Source organism: Myotis daubentonii, chromosome 14, assembly GCF_963259705.1.
Source record: "Myotis daubentonii chromosome 14, mMyoDau2.1, whole genome shotgun sequence".
Taxonomy (NCBI): Eukaryota; Metazoa; Chordata; class Mammalia; order Chiroptera; family Vespertilionidae; genus Myotis; species Myotis daubentonii.
The window spans coordinates 1130839-1148412 of record NC_081853.1 but is presented as its reverse complement, the minus strand read 5'-3'; the positions used below and the strand labels follow the sequence as shown (position 1 = coordinate 1148412).

The 17574-nt window shown below is 40.3% G+C and overlaps 1 protein-coding gene across 4 annotated transcripts in view; it reads left to right on the top strand.

Annotated features, from left to right (window-relative positions):
* PPP4R2 (protein phosphatase 4 regulatory subunit 2) overlaps positions 1–17574 on the top strand; it is a 67276-nt gene that overhangs the window by 26711 nt on the left and 22991 nt on the right. The gene's annotated exons all lie outside the window — the stretch shown is intronic.

Sequence of the window (17574 nt, the reverse complement as noted above, 5' to 3'; positions counted from 1 at the left end):
GTAGAGGGGGACAGAGAGAGAGAGAAACAGACATCAATTTGTTGTTCCACTTATTTATGCCTTTATTGGTTGCTTCTCATGTGTGCCTTATCCAGAAATCAAACCCCTAATCTTGGTGTACTGGGACAGTGCTCTAACCAACTGAGCAACCCAACCAGGGCAGGATGTTTTACATATAATATGTTGTCTGTAAATAGAGACAGTTTTACTATTCTTTTCTGACTTAGTTGCCTTTTGTTTATTTTTCTTGCCTAATTGGCTAGGACTACCAGCAATATCCTATATAATAATAGGCTAATATTGCAAATTTTCCCTTTGACCAGGAGTTCAACAGGGGGCGGAGCCAGCCAGCCAGCTGCCCACAGTCCCTCCCCAAAGCCAGTCTGGCCTGATCGGCCCTGATTGGGGTGTGCTGGCCAGACCCCACTCATGCATGAATTCATGCACCGGGCCTCTGGTGTTGAATAAAAGGGCACACCTTTTTTGATATTTGAAAAAAGGCTTTCAGTTTTTCACCATCAAGTATGACTTTAGCTGTGTCAGTTTTGTTTTAAAAACATTTTCATTAAATTTTTTTCCAGTTTATCTTAGTTTTATTATATGTAGGTGGAGATTCTGAGGAAGGATTATCCATGTTCAGGTAGTTCTTAGATCAGAGTACAAATGTTTCTTGTAGTAGATGCTGTGCTTTAAATGATTTTTTCCCCCTTTTTGATATGTAGATAAAGGAAAAAACTTTCTAAATCTATTTATTTTTCTATTTGTTTGTTCATATATTTGTTTGTTTTGAGAGATAGAGAAACATCAAACCTGTAACTTGGATTTGTGTGCTGACTGGGAATCAAACCCTGTCACCTTTTGATATATGGGACAACGCTCCAACCAACTGAGCCACACTGGCAAGGGCATATCTTTATTTAAATAATTTACTTAGGAATTTTAAAGTAGCACACAACTCTGGGTCAAACTTCCAAACACCAATAAATAATAAATTTTATAGAGATTTTCAATAAGGGGCTGAAGGTTGAGCCAGGAGTCAAGTGCAAATCAGCTTAACCCAAACGCACTTTTTTTGTTTTAATTGGTATGGGGAGGTAGATGAGTAAAGTAACTTGAATCTTTAGAATGTTAGATAGAATCCTTATCATGAATATACAAGTTGCCAAAAAAGAAATCTGAGCTTACACTGAGGTCCTGTCCGAATGTTTTCTTTACCTGTTGAAGTTTTCATTTTCATCTGATTGCATTCTTTATGTGTACAGCCATCCTGAGATATTTGTCACTCTAACTTGAAAAACTCACTTTCAGCCCTGGCCAGTGTGGCTCAGTTGGTTGGAGTGTTGTCCCATGCACCTAAGGGTTACAGGTCAGGGCACATGCCCAGGTTTTGGGTTTGATCCTGGTGGGGGCATTTATAGGAGGCAACTGATTGATGTTTCTCTTCTGACATCAATGTCTCTCTCTCTCTCTCTCTCTCTTTCTCTCTCTCTCTCTCTCTCTCTCTCTCTCTCTCTCTCTCTCTCTCTCTCCATCTCATTCTCTCTTTCTTCCTCTCTAAAATTAGTGAAAACATATCTTCAGGAGAGAATTAAAAAAGAAGAAAAATTTACTTTTGGTGACAAATTCTCTTCAGAATTTTTGTCATAAGTTTATTGCTTTGGATCAGGTACTATACCATCTTCAGATATGAAGTTCTGTTCTAAGCAGGGAAATGTGTAATATTTCAAAGGTAATTTTAAAATAGAAAAAAATTAGACAAATATATATTTTAACATCACTTCCACATTTATATAAAAACAGTTTTTATTGCCCTGGCTGGTTTGGCTCAGTGGATAGAGTGTCAGCCTTGGTACCGAAGGGTCCCGGGTTCGTTTCCGGTCAAGGGCATGTACCTCGATTGCAGGATCCTCCCCGGCCAGTCCCTGGTTGGGGCTCATGCAGGAGGCAACTGATTGATGTGCTTCTCTCACATCAATGTTTTTCTCAGTCTTTTCCTCTCTCTTCCATTTTCTCTAAAAATCAGTGGAAAAATATCCTTGGGTGAGGATGACAAAAAAAAATAATTCTCCTAAGAAAAGTGTTTGTTTTTGAAGCAGTCAGTACAAAATGTGAGTCCAAAAATTATGTTCATACTTGTGTCACATGGTAAATACTTTTTCCATAATACAATCAGAGTAAGAAAGAGACCATTTTAAATGGGTGGGGATGAGACTGTCATTCTTAGTGGGGACAATTTTTCTCTCCCAGGGAACATTTAGCAATGTTTAGGAACTTTAGGGTTGTCACACTTAGGAGTGTTGGGGGATTGGGTGCTATTGACTTCTAGTGGGTAGAGGCCAGAGATGCTACTTCACATCCTACAACACAGGACATCCCCCTTTGACAATGAATTATTCAGTTCACAATGTCATTAATGCCAAATAGATGAACTCCATAATGAGGGATGGTAAGGGATCTACACACACACACACACACACACACACACACACACACACACACAAATGTCTTGTGGCCAGTAAATATAGGTTAAAATATTCATTTTCACCAGCAGTGAGTAAAATGCAAAATAAAGTGTTTTTCTACTGTCTGATAATTGGAGTTTTAAAAGGTTATGATACTGGAATGAATCAGGTGTTTCTATACCAATGGTACTGTAAAAGTGCTGCAGCATTATGGAAGGGCTTTTGAAAGTAGGTGTCAAAGTTTTGATATTTATACTTCAGACTCGTGACTTTATCCTAAGGTAATAAACAGATGCCTGCAAAGTTAGGACATTAACCATATAATAATTTTTAATTGTAATGAACTGGAAGTAAACCTAAATTTTTTTTGCTGGTTTGTTTCTTGGGATTATTTTAAAATTAAATTTATTGGGTTGACATCCTGTCTAATAAAAGAGAAACATGGTAATTAGCCCTACCTCTGCTACCCTTTCCATTGGCTAATCAGGGTGATATGCAAATTAACTGCCAGCCAAGATGGCAGCTGGCAGCCAGGCAGCTTGAAGCGAACATGAGGCTTGCTTGCTTCAGTGACGGAGGAAGCTAATGTTCCCCGCCTGCCGCTGCCGGCCTCTGACCTTGCAATTTGAAACATTGTTACAAATATAGAAGCTAAACAAAACCCCAGAAACCTGCTTTCAGCCAGCCGGGATCTCAGAGCTGGAGTTGAAACAGTGTTTTGATTATAGAACCCAAACAAACCAGATACCTGCTTTCAGCAGTGGAGGCCTAAGAGCTGGAGCCAAGCCTCAGAGCTAAAGCTGGCCCAGAATAAAAAAAAGAAAGAAAAAGAAAAAAAGGAGCGGTTGGGAGCTTCAGTCACTGCCAGCCTGAAAACAGCCCACAGCCCCTCACCCAGACTGGCCAGGCACCCCAGTGGGGACCCCCACCCTGATCCAGGACACCCTTCAGGGCAAACCAGCCGGCCCCCACCCATGTACCAGGCCTCTATCCTATATAGTGAAAGGGTAATATGCCTCCCAGCACCGGGATCAGCGGAACCGCGAGGCCTCCCGGCACCGGGATCAGCGTGACGGGGCAGCCCCCAAACCCCCTGATCACCCTGCTACTCTGTGTGTGACAGGGGGCGGGGCCACAACCTCCCTATCTGCCCTGCTCTGTTCGTGAGAGAGGAAGGCACCCCAACCCCCTGATCGCCCTGCGGCTCTGTGTGTGACAGGGTGCGGCACTCCAACCCCCCCCTCCCCTCACGGGCCCTGTTCTGTGTGTGACGGGGTAGAGCCATAACCTCCCCATTGGCCCTGCCCTGAGTGTGACAGTGGCGGTGCCTCAACCCCCTGATCGGCCCTGCTCTGTGGGTGATAGAGGGCAGCGCCCCAACTCCCCTATCAGCCCTACTCTGTGAGTGACGGGGGGAGCTCCTCAACCCCCTGATCGGCCCTGCTCTGTGCATGACAGGGGTGAGCTCCCCAACCCCCTGATTGGCCCTGCTCTGTGCATGACAGGGGGTGGCGTTGCAACCTCCCCATGGACCCTGCCTTGAGTGTGACGGGGGCGGTGCCCCAACCCCCCAATCGGCCCTACCCTGACCGTGTCTGAGGGTGGCATCGCAACCTCCTGATCTGCCCTGCTCTGTGCATGACAGGGGGCGGCGCCCCAACTCCCCAATCAGCCCTGCTCTGAGCCCGACCAGGGGCTGCACCTAGGGATTGGGTCTGCCCTCTGCCACCCGGGAGCAGGCCTAAGCCAGCAGGTCGTTATCTCCCAAGGAGTCCCAGACTGTGAGAGGGCACAGGCCGGGCTGAGGGACCCCCTCCTCCCCCCTGAGTGCACAGATTTTTGTTCATCAGGCCTCTAGTTGGTTTATAAAATTATATAAGTTTGAAATGTACAGTTCTAAGATACATCATCTGTATGTTGCATTGTGTGCCCATGACCCAAAGTCAAACAAACCTCCCTCTGTCATAATACATTCCATACCCTGTACTCTTCACTAACCCACCTAATCCCTTTTTCCTCTGATAACCACCATACTGTTGTGTGTGTCTGAGTTTTTGTTTGTCTTGTTAGTTCATTTTCTCCACATCCTCTCCAACACTTGCTATTACTTGTCTAATAGCCATTTTAACAGGTGTGAGTTGGTATCTCATTGTGGTTTTTATTTGCATTGCTCTAATAGCTAGTGAAGTTGAGCATCTTTTTGTATATCTGTTGGCCATTTGTGTGTCTTCTTGGGAGAAGTATCTGTTCAGGTCCTCTGTCTATTTTTTAATTGGGTTGTTTTGTTGTTTTATGAGTTATTTATATATTTTGGACATTAACCCCTTTTCAGAGTTGTTTGCAAATATCTATTCCCATTAGGTCATTTGTCTTTTTATTTTATTGACAGTTTCTTTTGCTGTGCAGAAGCCTTTTAGGTTGATATTGCCCCATTCATTCATTTTTGCTTTAACTTCCCTTGCCTTTGGAGTCAAATTTATAAAATCTCTAAAATCAAGGTCTGTAAGTTTAATAGTACCTCTGTTTTCTTTTATGTAATTTATTATTTTAGGTCTTATATTTAGGTCTTCGATCCATTTTGAGTTAATGTTTATATGGGGACAGCAATCTAGTTTTATTCATTTGCATGTGGCATTCCAATTTTCCCAGCATCGTTTATTAAAGTGGCTTTCCTTTCTCTATTGAATGTGTTTGGCTCCTCTGTTAAAAACTAGTTGCCTACATACATGTGGGTTTATTTCTGGGCTCTTAGTCTAAGTGTCTGTTTTCTGTCAATAGGATGCCATTTTGATTATTGTCGCTTTGTAGTATAATTTCAAGTCAGATTCATTCCTCCGGCTTTGGTCATTTTTTATCAGGTTTGCTTAGGCCAGTAATGGCGAACCTTTTGAGCTTGGCGTGTCAGTATTTTGAAAAACCCTAACTTAACTCTGGTGCTGTGTCACATATAGAAATTTTTTGATATTTTTGATATTTATTTTATATATTTAAATGCCATTTAACAAAGAAAAATCAACCAAAAAAATGAGTCCGTGTGTCACAGGTTCGCCATCACTGGCTTAGGCTATTCAGGCTTTTTTCTGGGTCCACATAAATCTGATGACTTTTTTGTCCTATTTCTTTAAAAAAGCATGGGTATATTTCAGGGGATTATAGTAAATCTGTATATTGCTTTGGGTTATATGGCCATTTTAACTGTTGATTTTTTTCAATCCATGAACGCAAAATCCTATCCAATAAAGAGGTAATATGCAAACTGACCATCACTCCAACACAAGATGGCCGTCCCCATGTGGACACAAGATGGATGGCAGGGGAGGGCAGTTGTGGGCGATCAGGCCAGCAGGGGAGGGCAGTTGGGAGGGACCAGGCCTGTAAGGAAGAGCAGTTGGGGGGAACCAGGCCTGTTGGGGACTACCAGGCCTGCAGGGGAGGGCAGTTAGGGGCAATCGGGCCGGCAGGGGAGCAGTTAGGCGTCTATCAGGCTGGCAGGGTAGTGTTTAGGCGTCAATCAGGCAGGAAGACAGGCGAGTGGTTGGGAGCCAGCAGTCCTGGATTGTGAGAGGGATGTCCGACTACCCTTTTAGGTCCGATCCCACTGGGGTCCCAGATTGGAGTGCAGGCTGGGCTGAGGGAACCCCCGCCCCCCCACCCCGTGCACAAATTTTGTGCACTAGGCTTCTAGTATCTTAATAATGTCTTGTACTTTTCAGTGTATTGAAAGGTTAGTATTAGGTATTTTCATCTGTTGTAATTGCAGAAGTATTGCTTTTTTCGTTCCATTTTTTAAAATTTCATTGTTGCACAGGATTTTTGTACATTGATTTTGAATCCTACACTTGACTGTATTTTTTATTGTTCCTGATAACTTCTTGGTGTAGTCTTTAGGGTTTTCTATATAAAGAATCATGTCGCCCTAACTGGTTTGGCTCAGTGGATAGAGCATTGGCCTGCAGACTTAAAGGTCCCAGGTTTGATTCTTGTCAAGGGTGTGTACCTTGGTTGCAGGCACATTTCCAGTAGGAGGTGTGCAGGAGGCAGCTGATCAATGTTTCTCTCTCATCGATGTCTCTAACTAAACTCTATATCCCTCTCCCTTCCTCTCTGTAAAAAAATCAATAAAAATATATTTTTAAAAAAAATCATGTCATCTGCAAAAAATGACAATTTTACTTCTTCATTCCTAATTTGGATGCCTTTTATTTCTTTCTCTTGCCTGATTGCTCTGGCCAGGACTAGCGGTGGTGAGAGTGGACATCCTTGTCCTTTTCCTGACCTTAGAGAAAAGCTTTAACTATTTTTACTATTGAGTATGATATTAGCTGAGGGTTAGTCATACATGGCCTTACTTGTGTTGAGGTACCTTTTTTTCTACACCCATTTTACTGAGAGTTTTAATCATAAATTAATATATTTTGTCAAACGTTTTTCTGAATCTGTATACTAGTATATTTTTATCCTTCATTTTGTTAATGTAGTGTATTGTACTGTTCGATTTGCGTATGTTGAACCATCCTTGTGCTCCTGGAATGAACCCTATTTCAATTTGCTAGTATTTTGTTTAGGATTTTTTTTTCATCTGTATTCATCAGAGATATTAGTGTGTAGTTTTCATATTTTGTGTTATTTTTGCCAGGTTTTGGCATCAGGGTTATGTTGACCTCATAAAAAGTGTTAAGGAAGTATTGATTCTTTTTCAATTTTTTGGAAGAGTTTGAAAAGGGCCCTAACCAGTTTGGCTCAGTGGATAGAGCGTCGGCCTGCGGACTCAAGGGTCTCGGGTTCCATTCCGGTCAAGGGCATGTACCTTGGTTGCGGGCACATCCCCAGTAGGGAGTGTGCAGGAGGCAGCTGATCGATGTTTCTCTCATCGATCTTTCTAACTCTCTATCTCTCTCCCTTCCTCTCTGTAAAAAATCAATAAAAAATATATTTTAAAAAAAAGGATTAGTATTAAATTCTCTTTTTCATATATTTTTATTGATTTCAGAGAGGAATAGAAACATCAATGATGAGAATCATTGCTCGGCTGCCTCCTGCATGTCCCTTACTGGCGATTGAGCCTGCAACCAGGGCATGCGCCCTGATCGGAATTGAACTCTGACCTAGTTCATGGGTCTGGGGCGGCTCAACCATTGAGCTACACTAACCAGGCATTAAATGTTCTTGAATGTTCGGTAGAATTCACTAATAAAACCATCTGTTTCTGGACTGTTAAGGTTTTCATTGTTGTTGCAATTCTCTCACTGTTGATTGGTATTTTTAGATTTTATACTCATTCATGATTCAGTCTAGGAAGGTTATAGATTTCTATGAACTTAACTGTTTCTTCAAGGTTACTGAATTTGGTAGCATACGATCTTTCCTAGTATTCTTGTATGATTCTTTGTATTTCTCAAGAGTCCGTTGTATTGTAACTTTTCCTTTTCTTTTTTTAAAAAATCTTCACCTGAGGATATGTTTTCTGGGTTTTGTTGTTTATTTTTATTGTTTTAGAGAGAGAGAAACATTGATGTGAGAAAAATGATTTGGCTGCCTCCCATATGCTCCCCAGCCAGAGATCAAACCCGCAACCCATTTGTTTAGGGGGTGATGCTCCAAGCAACTGAGCCACCCTGCCAGGGCACGTTGCCTTTTTTATTTCTGATTTTATTTATTTTCGTCTTTTATCTTTTTTCTTTATTGAGTCTAGCCTGGGTTTTCTGAATTTTATTAATCGTTTCAAATAACCAACTCTTTGTTGCATTATTTTTTTGTAGAGTCTTTTCCAAGTCTGTTTCATTTAATTCTGCTCTAATGTTATTTCCTTTCTTCTGCTGACTTGGGCTGCTTTTGTTCCTTTCTTTAAGGTTTTTTACGATGTAGTGTTAGGTTGTTTACTTGGGATTTTTCTTGTTTCTTGAGATAAACCTGTGATGACATACACTTCTCTCTTATTACTGTTTTTGCTTCTTTCCAAAAGTTTTAATATGTTGTGTTGCCATTCTTACTTGTCTCTATGTATCTTTTTATATCATTTATTTCTTTATTTGACCCAGTCATGTTTTAGTGGCATGTTGTTTCATGTCCACATTGGTGGTTTTTCCCACTTTTTGCAGTTGATTTCTAATGTGGTTGAACAACATGCTTGGTATGATTTCATTCTCCTTAAATTTGTTAAGGTTAGTTTTGTGCCCCAGCGTATGTTGAGAATGTCCCATGTGCGCTGGAGAAGACCGTTATCTAATTTGGTGTTCTAGGATGAAAGGCTCTGTAAATATCAATTATGTCCAGTTGGTCTAATGTGTCCTTTAAGGCCAATGTTTCCTTATTGATTTTCTATTTGTATGAACTATCTGTAGTTGTTAATGGGTATTTAGGTACGTTGTTATCATTTTGTTTTTACCAGTTTCTCCCTTTAGTTCTGTTAGTAGTTGCTTTATATAAATTATTTTGGTGCTTTTTGATTGGGTGCATATATATCCGTGTTTTATTTTTTGCCCCTTTTATCATTATAAAATGTCCATTTTTGTCTCTTGTTACCTTTTTTATCTTTAAATCTCTTGTCTGATATGGCGACACCTGCTTTTTTCTGAATGGCATTTGCTTTGAGAATCATTTTCCACCCTTTCACTTTCAGTCTCTATATGTGTCTTTATAGATGAGATGTGTCTCCTGAAGGCGGCATATGGTTGAGTTTTTTAAGTTAAGCACCTCAGTTTTGGATTGTGTGTATGTTGGGGAGGGTTACCATTAGATTTATGCAGAGGGAAGTTTCATATGTACAGTAGTTATTTATTCTTGAATGCATCTTATCTCTATTTCACTTTGCAACGTTCAGACCTTTACCTATTACTTTTGGGTGGAAATTCCTCTCTTTCAGTAGCTTGAATATGTGATTCCACTCTCCTTGCTTGTAGAGTTTCTGCTAATTAATCTGACATTAATCTAATGGGATTTCCTTCATAGGCAATTGCCTTGAGAATTTTCTTAAAATTTTATTATAACAAAATAGTGTTATAAATGCCTTGAGAATTTTCTTGTCATTAATATTTGACAGCTTTAATACAATGTACCTTGGAGAAGGCCTTTTGAAATGCTCTATTAGTTTCTTGGATTCGAGGATCTACCTCTTTCCATAGGTTTGGGAAGTTGTTGGCAACTGTTTGAAAGGGCTCTCTGTCCCTTTCTTTTGTATGTATGTATTTATTTATTTATTGCTTAAAGTATTACAAAGGGTATTACATATGTGTCCATTTTATCCCCCCGCCCTAGACAGTCCCCTAGCCTCCTCTATTCCCCAGTGTCTTATGTCCATTGGTTATGCTTATATGCATGCATACAAGTCCTTTAGTTGATCTCTTACCCCCCTACCTCCTGCCCCCCACCCTCCCCGGCCCTCCCGCTGCAGTTTGACAGTCTGTTTGAGGCAGCTCTGCCTCTGTATCTATTATTGTTCAAAAGTTTATAATGGTCTCTATTGTCCATGAATGAGTGAGATCATGTGGTATTTTTCCTTTATTGACTGGCTTATTTCACTTAGCATAATGCTCTCCAGTTCCATCCATGACGTTGCAAATGGTAAGAGTTCCTTCCTTTTTAGAGCAGCATAGTATTCCATCGTGTAGATGTACCACAGTTTTCTAATCCATTCATCTACTGATGGGCACTTAGGCTGTTTCCAGATCTTAGCTATGGTGAATTGTGCTGCTATGAACATAGGGGTGCATATATCCTTTCTGATTGGTGTTTCTGGTTTCTTGGGATATAGTCCTAGAAGTGGGATCACAGGGTCAAATGGGAGTTCCATTTTCAGTTTTTTAAGGAAACTCCATACTGTCTTCCATAGTGGCTGCACCAGTCTGCATTCCCACCAGCAGTGCACAAGTGTTCCTTTTTCTCCACATCCTCTCCAGCACTTGTCGTTTGTTGATTTGTTGATGATAGCCAGTCTGACAGGTGTGAGATGGTACCTCATTGTTGTTTTGATTTGCATCTCTCGGATGATTAGTGACTTTGAGCATGTTTTCATATGTCTCTTGGCTTTCTGAATGTCCTCTTTTGAAAGGTGTCTATTTAGGTCCTTTGCCCATTTTTTGATTGGATTGTTTATCTTCCTTTTGTTAAGCTGTATGAGTTCCCTATAAATTTTGGAGATTAGGCCCTTATCAGATATGACATTGGCAAATATGTTTTCCCACACAGTGGGTTTTCTCGTTGTTTTGTTGATGTTTCTTTTGCTGTGCAGGAGCTTTTTATTTTGATGTAGTCCCATTTATTCATTTTTTCTTTAGTTTCAAGTGCCCTAGGAGCTGTATCAGTGAAGAAATTGCTTCGGCATATGTTTGAGATTTTGTTGCCTTTGGATTCTTCTAGAATTTTTATGGTTTCCTGTCGTACATTTAAGTCCTTTATCCATTTTGAGTTTATTTTTGTGTATGGTGTAAGTTGGTGGTCTAGTTTCATTTTCTTGCATATATCTGTCCAATTTTCCCAACACCATTTGTTGAAGAGACTATCTTGGCTCCATTGTATGTTCTTGCCTCCTTTGTCAAATATTAATTGAGCATATTGGTTCGGGCCGATTTCTGGGCTCTCTATTCTATTCCATTGATCTATATGCCTATTCTTGTGCCAGTACCAGGCAGTTTTGAGAACAGTGGCTTTGTAATACAACTTGATATCTGGTATTGAGATCCCACCTACTTTGTTTTTTTTCAGGATTGCTGCAGCTATTCGGGGTCTTTTTTTTATTCCAGATGAATTTTTGTAAAGTTCGTTCTAGATCTCTGAAGTATGCTGTTGGTATTTTAATGGGAAGTGCGTTGAATTTATAGATTGCTTTGGGTAGTATGGACATTTTAATGATGTTGATTCTACCAATCCATGAACACAGTATGTTCTTCCATCTGTTTATGTCTTCCTCTATATCTTTTTTCAACGTCCTGTAGTTTTCTGAGTAGAGGTCTTTTACCTCTTTAGTTAAGTTTATTCCGAGGTAGCTTAATTTTTTTGGTGCAATGGTAAATGGGATTGTTTTTATAATCTCTCTTTCTGAAAGTTCATTATTGGTGTATAGAAATGCCTCAGATTTCTTGGGGTTAATTTTGTATCCTGCTACATTGCCAAGTTCATGTATTAAGTCTAGTAGCTTTTTGATGGAATCTCTAGGGTTTTGTATGTATAATATCATGTCGTCTGCAAAGAAGGACAGTTTTACTTCCTCTTTTCCAATTTGGATGCCTTTTATTTCTTCTTCTTGCCAAATTGCAATGGCTAACACTTCCAGTACTATGTTGAACAGGAGTGGTGAGAGGGGGCATCCCTGTCTTGTTCCTGTTCTTAGGGGAAATGGTGTTAGTTTTTGTCCATTGAGTATGATGTTGGCTGTGGGCCTGACATATATGGCTTTTATTATGTTGAGGTATGATCCTTCTACTCCCACCTTACTGAGAGTTTTTATCAAAAATGGGTGTTGAATTTTGTCAAATGCTTTTTCTGTTTCAATTGATAAGACCATGTGGTTTTTTTCTTTCAATTTGTTTATGTGATGTATCACATTTATTGATTTGCGGATATTGTACCATCCTTGCATCCCTGGGATAAATCCTACTTGGTCATGGTGTATGATCTTTCTGATATACTGCTGGATCCGATTTGCTAAGATTTTGTTGAGGATTTTGGCATCTATGTTCATGAGGGATATTGGCCTGTAATTCTCTTTCATTGTGTTGTCTTTACCAGGTTTTGGTATTAGGGTGATGCTGGCTTCATAGAATGAGCTTGGAAGTGTTCCTTCCTCTTGAATTTTTTGTAGTAGTCTGAGGAGGATAGGTTTTAGTTCTTCCTTGAATGTTTGGTAAAACTCCCCTGTGAAGCCGTCTAGTCCTGGGCTTTTGTGTGATGGAAGCTTTTTGATGACTGCTTCAATTTCTTCCATGGTTATTGGCCTGTTGAGATTTTTATTTTTATTTTTTAATTAAATCTTTATTGTTCAGATTATTACATTTGTTCCTCTTTTTTTTTCCCCCCATAACTCCCCTCCTCCCAGTTCCCGCCCCACCCTCCGCCCTCACTCCCCACCCACTGTCCTCATCCATAGGTGCACGATTTTTGTCCAGTCCCTTCCCACATCTCCCACACCCCTTTCCCCCCCAAGAATAGTCAGTCCATTCCCTTTCTATGTCCCTGATTCTATTATAATCAACAGTTCATTCTGTTCATCAGATTATTTATTCACTTGATTCTTAGATTCACTTGTTGATAGATGCATATTTGTTGTTCATAATTTGTATCTTTACCTTTTTCTTCCTCTTCCTCTTCTTAAAGGATACCTTTCAGCATTTCATATAATGCTGGTTTGGTGGTGATGAACTCCTTTAGCTTTTCCTTATCTGTGAAGCTCTTTATCTGACCTTCAATTCTGAATGATAGCTTTGCTGGGTAAAGTAATCTTGGTTGTAGGTTCTTGCTATTCATCACTTTGAATATTTCTTGCCACTCCCTTCTGGCCTGCAAAGTTTCTGTTGAGAAATCAGCTGACAGTCGTATGGGTATTCCCTTGTAGGTAACTGAGTTTCTTTCTCTTGCTGTTTTTAAGATTCTCTCTTTATCTTTTGCTCTTGGCATTTTAATTATGATGTGTCTTGGTGTGGTCCTCTTTGGATTCCTTTTGTTTGGGGTTCTCCGCGCTTCTTGGACCTGTAAGTCCATTTCTTTCACCAGGTGGGGGAAGTTTTCTGTCATTATTTCTTCAAATAGGTTTTCAATATCTTGCTCTCTCTCATCTTCTGGCACCCCTATAATTCTGATGTTGGTACGCTTGAAGCTGTCCCAGAGGCTCCTTACACTATCCTCGCATTTTTGGATTCTTTTTTCATTTTGCTTTTCCGGTTGGATGTTTTTTGCTTCCTCGCATTTCAAATCATTGACTTGATTCTTGCGCTCCTCTGGTCTGCTGTCGGGCGTCTGTATAATATTCGTTATTTCATTCTGTGTATGCTTAATTTCTAGTTGGTTCCCCAATATAAGATCGAGGGTCTTATTAGTTTTCGTGTAGATCTCATTAAGTTTATCGGCAGCTTCTAAACAGTTCTTGAGAGACCTTAAAAGTGTGGTTCTGAACTCTATATCTTCCATTGACAATTTTGTCCTGTTTCTTTGTCTCCGCATTTTGTTATGCTTCCTTGGTGTACCCCCTAGTGGTCTTTGTTCGAAGTCTTATAGTTAAATCTTGATTGTAGCTAATTCCAGGGAGGGTTTGACCTCCAAGCCAAGTGGCTATGAGAATCAGCTGTGTCAGCAGTGAGAGAACTTCTGTCCTCTAGGGAGGTGCTAATCTAGCCTTTGCCTGAGGCTATCCGGCAAATGCCTCTGTGCAGGGCTTGGGCGGGGCGGGTCGCACAGGATCAACAGGGTGGGCTGGAGAGAGCAGTTATGGCGGCTCTCAGTCCTGTCCCCAGGGGCTCTGCCTCTCTGAGTCCCAGCACCCACTGCAAAGCTCGGAGAGAAAGCTGCACTCGCTCTGACCGAAGCCAGACAGTCCTGCTTCTCCTGTTTGAGTCTGGGTCCCTAAAGACTCGCCCGGATCTGGTGCTCAGAGTCTGCGACTCCCTCCCGATTGAAAACAACAACCGCGCCCTCCGCCGACAGCCCGCTCCGCGCACTCCGCACCTCAGAATTTGACTTCACCACTGCGCCTCCTCTGAGTGTCCGTGTGCGTTTCTCTTTCCTCCTAGTTGTAGGACTTCCACTCAGCCAGCGTTCCTGTGGTTCTGGGTGATGTCCGTTCCGTGTTTTAGTTTCACTTTTGAAGTAGTTGTTCAAAGCAGCAAACTCTGGCGTTAACCTATGCCGCCATCTTGGTTCTCAAAATTCCTCGAAGCCCTGTTGAGATTTTTAGATTCTTCCTGATTGAGTTTTGGAATGTTGTATTTTTCTAGGAATTTGTCCATTTCCTCCAGGTTGTCTAGTTTATTGCAGTAGAGCTGTCCATAGTATTTTTTAACAATCATTTTTATTTCTGTGGGGTCTGTTGTTATTTCGCCTCTATCGTTTCTGATTTTGTTTATTTGGGTTCTCTCTCTCTGCTTCTTGGTGAGTCTGGCTAGAGGTTTGTCAATCTTGTTTATCCTTTCAAAGAACCAGCTCTTGGTTTCATTGATTTTCTGTATTGTTTTTTTGGTCTCTATGTCATTTATTTCTGCTCTAGTCTTTATTATCTCACTCCTTCTGCTCACTCTGGGATTTTCTTGTTGCTCTCTTTCTAATTCTTTGAGTTGTAGAGTTAGGTGATTTACTACCATTTTTTCTTGTTTGTTGAGATAGGCCTGTAGAGCTATAAACTTCCCTCTCAGGACTGCTTTCATTGCATCCCATAGGTTTTGGATTGTTGTGTTTTCATTGTCATTAGTTTCCAGGATGTTTTTAATTTCTTCTTTGATCTCATTGGTAACCCAATCAATATTTAATAGCATGCTATTCAGCTTCCAGGTGTTTGAGTATTTTGGGTTGTTTTTATTGTAGTTTATTTCTAATATTATGCCATCGTGGTCTGAGAAGATGCTTGGTATGATTTCAATCTTCTTGAATTTGGGGATACTTTGCTTGTGACCCAATATATGGTCTATTTTTGAATATGTCTTATGAGCATTTGAGTAGAATGTATATTCCCGGGCTTTGGGGTGAAGTGTTCTGAAGATGTCTATTAAGTCCATCTGATCTAGTGAGTCATTTAGGATTGCTGTATCTTTGCTGATTGTTTAGAGGGCTTATCCAGTGCTGTCAGTGGTGTATTAAAGTCTCCTACTATGATTGTATTGTTGTCGATCTCTCCTTTGATATCTTCCAGGAGTTTTTTTTATGAATTTGGGTGCTCCTGCATTGGGTGCATATATGTTTACCAGGGTTATATCTTCTTGTTGTATTGAACACTTTAGTATTATGAAGTGGCCTTCCTTATCTCTTGTTATGGCCTTCACTTTGAGGTCTATTTTGTCCGATATAAGTATTGCTACCCCAGCTTTCTTTTCATTTCCATTTGCCTGAAAGATATTTTTCCATCCTTTCACTTTAAGTCTGTGTGAGTCCCTTCTAATGAGGTGGGTTTCTTGTAGACAGCAGATGTATGGGTCATGTTTTTTTATCCATTCAGCCACTCGATGTCTTTTGGTTGGAGCATTTAGTCCATTTACGTTTAAAGTTATTATTGAAAGGTACTTGTTTGTAGCCATTTCTTTTTTGTGTGTGTGTGGCTGTTTTCTTTCTGAGCTTTTTGTTTCTTCTTTTTATACAAGTCCCTTTAGCATTCCTTGCATTGCTGGCTTGGTAGTGATAAACTCCCTTAGCCTTTTTTTGTCTGTGAAGCTTCTTATTTCCCCTTCAAGTTTGAATGATAGCCTTGCTGGATAGAGTATTCTTGGATTCAGTCCTTTGCTTTGCATCACTTTGTAAATTTCAGTCCATTCTTTTCTGGCCTGATGTGTTTCTGTTGAGAAATCATTTGACAATCTAATGGGAGATCCCTTGTATGTAACTTTCCGTCTCTCTCTTGCAGCCTGTATGATTCTCTCTTTGTCCTGAACATTTGCCATGGTAATTAGGATGTGTCTTGGTGTGGGTCTTTTTGGGTTCACTTTGTTTGGGACTCTCTGGGCTTGTGTGACTTTTTTCTTCCCCACCTCAGGGAAGTTTTCTGATATTATTTCTTCGAATAGGTTTTCTAATCCTTGTTCATCCTTCTGTTGTTCTGGTACTCCTATTATTCGTATGTTGTTTCGTTTCATGTTGTCCCAAAGTTCCCTTAGGCTCTCCTCCTGTCTTTTAATTTTTTTCTCCAATTGCAGTACATTTTGGGTGTGTTTTGCTTCCTTGTCTCCTAATTCACTAATTCGGTCCTCCGCTTCTCCTAGTCTACTGTTGATTCTTTCAATGGAGTTTTTCATTGCACCTATATCACTCACTCTTCATTTCTTCTTGGGTCTTACTTAAGTTGTTGATTTTTTCATCTGTTTCTTCTAGCTTCTTCCATATGTTATCGATTTTTTCATCTGTTTCTTCTTACTTCTTGCAGAGGTTGTCGATTTTTTCCTCCATCCGGTTTATGCACTCTAGGACCCTTATTCTGAATTCTTTATCTGTCATGTTGCATGCCTCTGTATTACTTAGCTGCTTTTCTGGAGAGTCCTCCTTCTCTTTCCTTTGAGGGTTTCTTTGTCTACCCATGTTTGATCTCACTGACATATCTAGACGTTGAGTTGTTCAGTGGTTGCTCCCTTGGTGGCAGTGACTCCTTGGTCTGTGGTTGCTCTTCGGGCGGTTGCGGTAGCAGCTGCTCTTCAGTTGGCAGCAGCTCCTCTGGTGGGTGCTGTTCACAGCTGTGATTGCTCTTCTGGCTGGTGGGGCGAGGTTTCACGTACAGCTGCTGTTTCTCAGCAGAGGATGTGGTGCTCAGGAGGTTGCTGTTGCTTGGATCTGCTGCGTTGATTTAAAGGCACAAAATACAACACAACAAGGCACCATGTTCCAGGCACTATACACAAATATATTCACGATATTAATAACCCCAAATAAAGGTGACCACCTGAATTAAGAGAATTAGGGGATAAGGAAGAAGGAAGAGAAAAAGATAAAAGAGAAAAAAGAAAAGTAGGGACCAAAAAAAGGAGTGCAATAATGAAATTGGGAAAAAGGAGGGGGGAAAATAAAAGCGAGAAAAGAAAAGAAAAGAAAAGAAAAAAAGAGCGAAAAGAAAGAATGAAGTGGAAGAGGGGGAAGAGACTTTTTATATGAGGAGAATACTCCTATAGAACAGCCATTAATCCCAACAAATTCCAGCAACAGCTCCCTGGAGATGAATGCAAACTAGAAACAACCAATAATGTAACGATGAAAATAGAATGGAGAACACTAATCCCAAAATAAAATAAAGAGAAAATAAAATGGCACTTTAAAAAATGGTAAAATGGTAGCAGTAATAATACTGGTTAAAAATAAGAAGGTAGTAATTAAAAGGGTAAAATCAGTTGATGGAAAAAGAAGAGAAAAAAAAGAAAAGAAAAAAAAAGAAAAAAAATTGGTTTCTTAGTTAAAAGGTGAAAAAAGAAAAAAAAATTGCAGTAGTGAAGGTCCTTCG